This window comes from Ylistrum balloti, unplaced genomic scaffold, assembly GCF_031769215.1.
Source record: "Ylistrum balloti isolate Yb309-2 unplaced genomic scaffold, AGI_CSIRO_Ybal_v1 Utg371260, whole genome shotgun sequence".
Lineage (NCBI taxonomy): Eukaryota > Metazoa > Mollusca > Bivalvia > Pectinida > Pectinidae > Ylistrum > Ylistrum balloti.
In genome coordinates, this window is record NW_026782679.1 from 172,384 (window position 1) to 181,369 (window position 8,986).

Here is an 8,986-nt window from a genome sequence, read left to right on the forward strand (position 1 = left end):
TATCAATACTTCTCTTCTATCAGGAGTTTGCAGTTTTTACAAGTTACACGTCAGTACATGTTTATTGTTTATCTATACAGTTATCAATGCTTCTAAAGCATCAATTTGCTGCTGTCTTCCGAATTTTAAGGTTTATTGAATCATTTCATGGAACAAAGACAAGTATTTCACCTGACTATATTTTAGACAGTGTATCACTCCCATACTACAGTGCACATGTAAGTGTGGTTCAGAATTTCTAGTAAAATAATTCATTACCGAGCTGATCAGAATATCAAGTAATCTCATTCCTTACCGAGTTGATCAGAGTGTCTAGTAATATAATTCCTTACCGAGTTGATCAGAGTGTCTAGTAATATAATTCCTTACCGAGTTGATCAGAGTGTCTAGTAATATAATTCCTTACCTAGTTGATCAGAGTGTCTAGTAATATAATTCCTTACCGAGTTGATCAGAGTGTCTTGTAATATAATTCCTTACCGAGTTGATCAGAGTGTCTAGTTAATTCCTTACCGAGTTGATCAGAGTGTCTTGTAATATAATTCCTTACCGAGTTGATCAGAGTGTCTAGTAATGTAAGTCCTTACCGAGTTGATCAGAATGTTATGAACGGAGAGCCCATGCTGACACTCTGTCAATAAGAATTTAGGAATACCGCTGAAGTCGTACGATTACATTACACAGGACTATATTCATGCTAACATAATTGTAATCTAATAATAAGTGTTGATTCTTCAAGCAAAACATGTTAATTTATATACAAAACCGACCGATAGAGTTTCTTTCAACATTGTTATGTCAATATTGAAACGTTCTTATTGAACAAAGTGCCTTTTGCCTCCTGTTTTCTCGCAGGGATCTAGCTTTTGATCAATGGTGGAGATAGAGGTTGAATCGGGATCTACAAGACCTTTTAACACTGGTTTTCATATGTTTAATTAGTATTAAATTCTAAACGTCTATCTAAATACTTGCCCTAGATCAAAGCATTTGTGTGAATTCACTACAAAGATGACATGCTCAACTAACATTGACTTTACTATATCTGTGACCCTAGCCATAGTTCCTTAGACAATTCGCAGTGAAACCTAACGTGTGCTGATAACTCAACATTATCTAGATGAGGGGTTATTTGACTATGTTGTGTGTCTTCTGGTCGGAAGGCGTGTTCCAATCGCTCTCATTTAATCGACGATGACTATAACATGCATTTTGAGTACCCAGTACACCCGGGGTTATCAGGTACGTGAGCGTGTGCTATCCAACGTATCCGGGATACAACATCCGGAATATTCACTTTCACTTCTTTAATTAGATGTTACTTAATCTCACGAACGAATCACGTCTTACATAAACATAAACTGATGACATGTTACTACACGATTATCTATATAAGCTGCTGAAACTATCCGACACTGTACATGGTATATCCCAGAGACACATCACAAACTAACTTACAAACCAAAGAGTTTCAAATTGTCCGGCTCCTTAGTAACAATCGAAACATATACATGTACTTATATCACAAACGTGTTGGTATTTGTCGAATTATGGTTACGATATCGTTACAGTAGTAGTTCTGGTAGGCAAAATTTTGTATGAAGAATCTGAAGAGAATAAAACGACCTGTCGGGAAATCGTATAATTCTCTGTACCTCGAATATATCACGATAATTCATAAGTTACAAACGAAAGATGTCATTTATATTCAATCAAACCATTAACACTGGCTCTCCGTGGGAGGCCGATCTATGTGTTTCAGTAAGAGCTTACATCTATAGTGAGAACAATCAACCATCTGAGGTCAACAGAACTGACTGAGTTAGTAATTGTAAGATTAATATCCTATTGTAATGTCCATGTCATCCAAGCAAAAGGGCAGCTGCTTCTTGAAAACATATATTACATATATCAGACAACAGGTTCAAGGTTCGAGCGCCAGTCCTTAATTCAATCGAATAAAGGCATGGGTCAGAATATAAACATGTAATTGTTGTTGTTTTAAATGATTAGATATATGCAAATAACCGAATTCATTGAATAATGGGACTGGTGTTCCTCCCCATAATAGACTTCCGGTTAATTTGAATATTCCTCTATCGTCTCCTTGGCTTCAAAATTCAGGCTTTCGGAATCAACAACGAGTCCCAGCAGTACGAAACAGCTGTATGATGCAGTTTCATTCAATGTTTGGTTCCGCTGTATCTAACTCTAAATTTGTATCAAATGTACTATTCACTTGTATAGTTAAACACATTGTTTGACTCTACTGTATCTAACTCTAGATTTATATGAAAAGTGCTTCTCTAAGAGTTCAAGTGCATTTCGACCAATACGGTATAAAGTGTACACCAGATGAGATACTTCACTACAAAGTAAAGTGAAAGTGTTTCACCACCATTGTGGCAACTAAACAAGAACTTGACAGCTATTTGCACTAGAGAGCTGAGGTAACAGTGTATAGATAAGACAAAGATTAATTCAAAGGAAGGTCGCAACAATACGAACACTGTAAAGCACGCGAATGCAGGGTGTTACTCCATTTAGATAAGGTCTATAATACTGCAGGGTTTGATCGAGATTTAATCACCTTGTACCTTATGGATAGATATTATGCATTCTCAAACAAAACAAGTTTAAAGCCTAGCAGTACGTAACATTGTTTGAATCCTATTCGAAAGTGTCCATTGTCTTAATACTGATCACATTAGCGCAGGTACCGACAGGTCCTGCGATTATCTGCAGATTCACTAAGTCTTCTTCAAACGATTGAAGTAAGGATGTAACAGAGGTGGGACTCTACCTCGAGTAAATAGTGCCAAGTTGGTTTTTCACAGACAATTGTTTACACTTTAGTAACCAATGCCGAAAGCAGGTCAAGGTTGAACCGCCTGTCCAATGTATTACATCCAACACGTCAGTCAAAAGTTGCCTTTTGTGTAAGTTTGACGTTTTCATCTGTTTTATGTTTGATTTGTCCCCCCCCCCCCCCTCCCCATTATTATACCTGCGGGGTCCGTGAACTGTTTGATCATTTTAAAACATGTAGGTTACTTGAACACGTGCGTCATACAATCATGACTGTTGCATGTTTAGGAAATCCATGTGTTGTCGAGCATATTGAACTTAAATAGATGTTAGATTGCCAAAACTAACCACATTTACGCTGTTTATCTTGTAATTCATAAAACCGAGGGAATATGCACCCTGTTGCGTGTAAAGAGCAATGTATCAGGTCTTTGAAAAGCGATAACTTATGGGTTTTTTAATTTCTTTTTTCTTCTTCACTTAAGATTAAATCGCAACTATTTCACAAACTGAGATAAAACGTTTCATAGATATAAACTGATTTTCGGTATAAAGTAAACTTCATCATAGGTCGATATATGATTAGAGTCTGTGTACTGAGTAAACTCCTCTGTAGATCAATAAATAAAATACAGTATATCTCTTATATACACTCCTCTATAGATCGATATAGATATATAGATCGATATATCGATATATGGTTAAACTGATTCATTTCACCTCAATAGATAAATAACTAAAATACTATATTTCATGAATTTGTACATGTTATTATGTAAACAGTTTTCAGCGTGATATTTTAACATGGTCTGTTTTACAGATTACCCAGTATTTGTTATACATTTCTCTGTAAATATGATGGATATTTTCAGTAAGTTTGAATTTGTAATTGACTGGTATCTGTTTGACAATGATCCAACATTTAAATTTTTCATAGATGTGTATGCGAGTTTGTCATTATCTACGAAGAAAAACACCTATCCTTTATCCTCAGCATCCTCAGTGTCGATCTTCCATTTATTAAGAGCAGGTTATTCTTGTGTTATAAGCGAGTAAGATATTTTATCCTGTCCTGATGGGGATACAAGATACTATTGTGAAAATCCTATGGAATGGTATTTGTCAGATATCAGAATTTTACAAGTCGATATCACTATCAATAATATCTGAACTTTTAGGTAAAGTGTTGTTTTATCAAGATAACGTAAATAACAATAAAGATAACGTTTTATTACATGTTTGCCATTGATAAAAGTGCTGTACACTCGTGAAATATACTAATATATCAGACACACCTGTGGAATATATATTTGTTATTACTGAAGACACTTTAAATATCTTCTTCTATGTAAAATTGCGGATCGCTAGTATGAATTCAAAGTGTGTACGCTACTCTCTGTTATTGACAGTTAAAGACAGCAGTTGTGTATTAAATGATGAACTAGATAACTAGGTTAAAGACAGAAAATGTGTACAAATTATGAACAAGGTTAAAGACAGAGGATGTGTACTAAATATTGAACTAGGTAACTAGGTTAAAGACAGAAGATGTGTACTAAATGATTTATGAAGTAACTAAATGATGAATTAGGTAACTAGGTCAAAGAAAGATGATGTATACTAAATGATGAACTATATAACTAGGTTAGAAGATATGTACTGAATGTCTATGAAACTAGGTTAGAAGATGTGTACTAAATGTCTATGAAACTAGGTTAAAAGATGTGTACTGAATGTCTATGAAACTAGGTTAGAAGTTATGTACTGAATGTCTATGAAACTAGGTTAAAAGATGTGTACTGAATGTCTATGAAACTAGGTTAGAAGGTATGTACTGAATGTCTATGAAACTAGGTTAGAAGATGTGTACTGAATGTCTATGAAACTAGGTTAGAAGATGTGTACTGAATGTCTATGAAACTAGGTTAGAAGATATGTACTGAATGTCTATGAAACTAGGTTAGTAGATGTGTACTTAATGTCTATGAAACTAGGTTAGTAGATGTGTACTAAATGTCTTTGAAACTAGGTTAGAAGATGTGTACTGAATGTCTATGAAACTAGGTTAGAAGGTATGTACTGAATGTCTATGAAACTAGGTTAGTAGATGTGTACTGAATGTCTATGAAACTAGGTTAGAAGGTATGTACTAAATGTCTATGAAACTAGGTTAGAAGGTATGTACTAAATGTCTATGAAACTAGGTTAGAAGATGTGTACTAAATGTCTATGAAACTAGGTTAGTAGATGTGTACTGAATGTCTATGAAACTAGGTTAGAAGATGTGTACTAAATGTCTATGAAACTAGATTGTAAACAAGTTACCTTAGGTAAACAAGTAGACACGCATTAAATTGCCAACGTCATTATATAAATTTATTTAAGTAGGCTAAATATCGCCAGTGATCATTCAAAATCCCGCCCATATCCATGGTGTCAACATACAGAGATGAATGCAGTTAAACACACACATTTAGTGCAGATTTCAATTGGGTAGGAAATCATTTCCTGCAGTGTATCGTAAGTTCAACAAGGTCATTTATATGTATGTTTCATTGGGTAACCTAACGCGAGCGCCCTACCAATTGATAAAAAAGCCTCATCAATTTTTATTGATACATGTAGTAGTTAACTTTTAATGTTAACGCACGAGCGTTTAATCGGTCTAAGAACTAGAAGCTACCAGCGATAAATAGAAGAGCAATTCGCCCGTTGTTTTCGGGTCAAAATTATTAAAAAAAAAAAAAAAAAAATCTGACGTAAGTGTTTTGGTGTACCGTGGCCATATTACAATGTCAATGATATATTCATCTCTTCGTTTCCGAATTGGCTTCTATCATGACTTGTCCTGTTTACAGTAAATATGTGGTGCCTTTTAACAATAACTTATATCTGTGTATGTTCTCTTGTATGCGGTCTCTTCGTTGATGTCATCCCAAGTCAACAGTAAGTAATTCTTTGTATTTAATGTTCTTGTGTTGATAATATTTTATATCCTTGTGTGATGTCTTTCCTTGTCAACAATGAGTAACATCTTTTATTATGAATAATAAGTATAAAGAATCATATTTCTTGTGTGATGCATTTCCTTGTCAACAGTAAGTAAAATATTTTATTATAAATTATAATTATAAAGAATCATATCCTTGTGTGATGCATTTTGCAATCTTTCCGAGTCAACAATAAGTTGTATTTGTGCATTTCATCTTTCCGTGTAGACAACAATGTTTATCCTTGTGTGTTGTCTCTCCATGTCAACAATAGCTTGTATTTGTGTATTTTATCCGTGTAGAAAATAACATATATCCTTTTGTGTTGTCTCTCTGCTTCTGTCTTTCGGTGTAAACAATAACTTTTATCTGTGTATCTTATCTTTCTGTGTTGTCTTTTCGTTGCTGTCTCTCCGTGTCATCGATAATTTGTATGTCTTTTCTTTCCGTCCAGACACGATATATCCATGTTTTCTGATGTTCCGTGACGTCATTTCAGGATTTTGTTCTGTATCTGCATCAGGGTTTTTACATCGAGGTTACAATATAGTGCTTGATGTGCGTGAGTAAAATATGTCGTCATAATGTTAATACACCACGATGAACATACAGAAATAACAACTCTTACATATTTATATCTATATTTGATAACCCCATGTCTTCATTAAACATTTAAAACTGAATGTAAGGAGTTTGACCCCATATATGGTAATATTAAGTAAGATAGTTCTGGGACAATTTTTCCTTAATGATAAATAAAAAAAAAAAACAAAACAAAACAAAACCAAATTACCTTGTATATATCGTTAGAACAGCAACAGGTTTAATTGAACCGCCATAATATAGCGGAACTATCGTCATCACGTGGACGTCACTGACAACTTTAACAATTACAAAAATAGTCTCATTTCAAGTTAACAAATTTATAATTTTTCATTTATGCCGTGTTACATTACAGACAGATGTATTACATGGTCTTTTTAAAGACATTTGAATTACGCTTATGTACGATCGTGCTTTTACTGCCCTCATAAGTTGTGACAAGATCGTACACACTTCGCGAGCCTTACCGTAATGCATCAGTATCGGTGAATACAAACACGAGGTAAAGTAACCTTCATCTAGAGACTATGTGAACATGTAAATGTTGATTGTTACAAGTGTGTTCTATCTTTTCACGTGCAAAATAATTCTTATTGCATTACTCTTTCCTCTTTTCCTGAGTGTTCGATTCTGAATATTCACAACTTGCTCAAACATTTTCTTAACATAAATGCTCCTGTTTGTTCAACAACCCTAATTCGCTCCAAAAAAATTAACAAGATATTTCCTTTTATTTCATGAAGCTATGAAAACCATCCATATTTAATAATCCTAATCCAAAGACAAATTCAATAAAAACAAGGGAAAACATAAACAAAAGAAGAGTCACGCGGAGACTCGTATAAAAGTACAAGGACAATAGGACAGAGTGTGTCGGAGAAGTAAGCGTCTTCTGGTTCGTCTATGGCATGCGATGTCGAACGTACTTAAATTATGTGCCCGCGTATGCTTTCATATGTTACAGCAGTAACTGTAATTAATATTTTGTCTTTTTTATTTTCGTTTCCTTTTGTCTTCTAATCTGCGTGGAAAGATCAAGACTTTTGTATACAATAATATAAAAATATGGAACATATTGTAATCTTAAGCCTACATTTAATGAAAAATTCTGTCAAATATTCGTCGGATTCTGTCAGACAAAACTAATATACGTATAAGAGTATAAGATCCAGGACGACACCTTCAAAACTGAGATTTTAACTAGTAACAACGAAAAGACCAGACCTGCTAACAACATTAAACGACCAGAACTGCTAACAGCATTACATGACCAGACCTGCTCACAGCATTACATGACCAGATCTGCTAACAGCATTAAACGACCAGACCTGCTAACAACATTAAACGACCAGACTTACTAGCAGCATTACATGACCAGACCTCGTAACAGCATTAAACGACGAGACACACTAACAACATTAAACGACCATACCTGCTAAAAACATTAAACGTCTAGACCTGCTAACAGCATTAAACGACCAGACCTGCTAACAGCATTAAACGACCAGACCTGCTAACAACATTAAACGACCAGAACTGCTAACAGCATTACATGACCAGACCTGCTAACAGCATTACATGACCAGATCTGCTAACAACATTAAACGACCAGACCTGCTAACAACATTAAACGACCAGACTTACTAGCAGCATTACATGACCAGACCTCGTAACAGCATTAAACGACGAGACACACTAACAACATTAAACGACCATACCTGCTAAAAGCATTAAACGTCTAGACCTGCTAACAGCATTAAACGACCAGAACTGCTAACAGCATTAAACGACCAGACCTGCTAACAACATTAAACGACCAGACTTACTAGCAGCATTACATGACCAGACCTCGTAACAGCATTAAACGACGAGACACACTAACAACATTAAACGACCATACCTGCTAAAAACATTAAACGTCTAGACCTGCTAACAGCATTAAACGACCAGACCTGCTAACAGCATTAAACGACCAGACCTGCTAACAACATTAAACGACCAGAACTGCTAACAGCATTACATGACCAGACCTGCTAACAGCATTACATGACCAGATCTGCTAACAACATTAAACGACCAGACCTGCTAACAACATTAAACGACCAGACTTACTAGCAGCATTACATGACCAGACCTCGTAACAGCATTAAACGACGAGACACACTAACAACATTAAACGACCATACCTGCTAAAAGCATTAAACGTCTAGACCTGCTAACAGCATTAAACGACCAGACCTGCTAACAGCATTAAACGACCAGAACTGCTAACAGCATTACATGACCAGATCTGCTAACAGCATTAAACGACCAGACCTGCTAACAACATTAAACGACCAGACTTACTAGCAGCATTACATGACCAGACCTCGTAACAGCATTAAACGACGAGACACACTAACAACATTAAACGACCATACCTGCTAAAAGCATTAAACGTCTAGACCTGCTAACAGCATTAAACGACCAGACCTGCTAACAGCATTAAACGACCAGACCTGCTAACATCATTAAACGACCAGAGCTGCTAACAGCATTAAACGACCAGACTTACTAGCAGCATTACATGACCAGACCTCGTAACA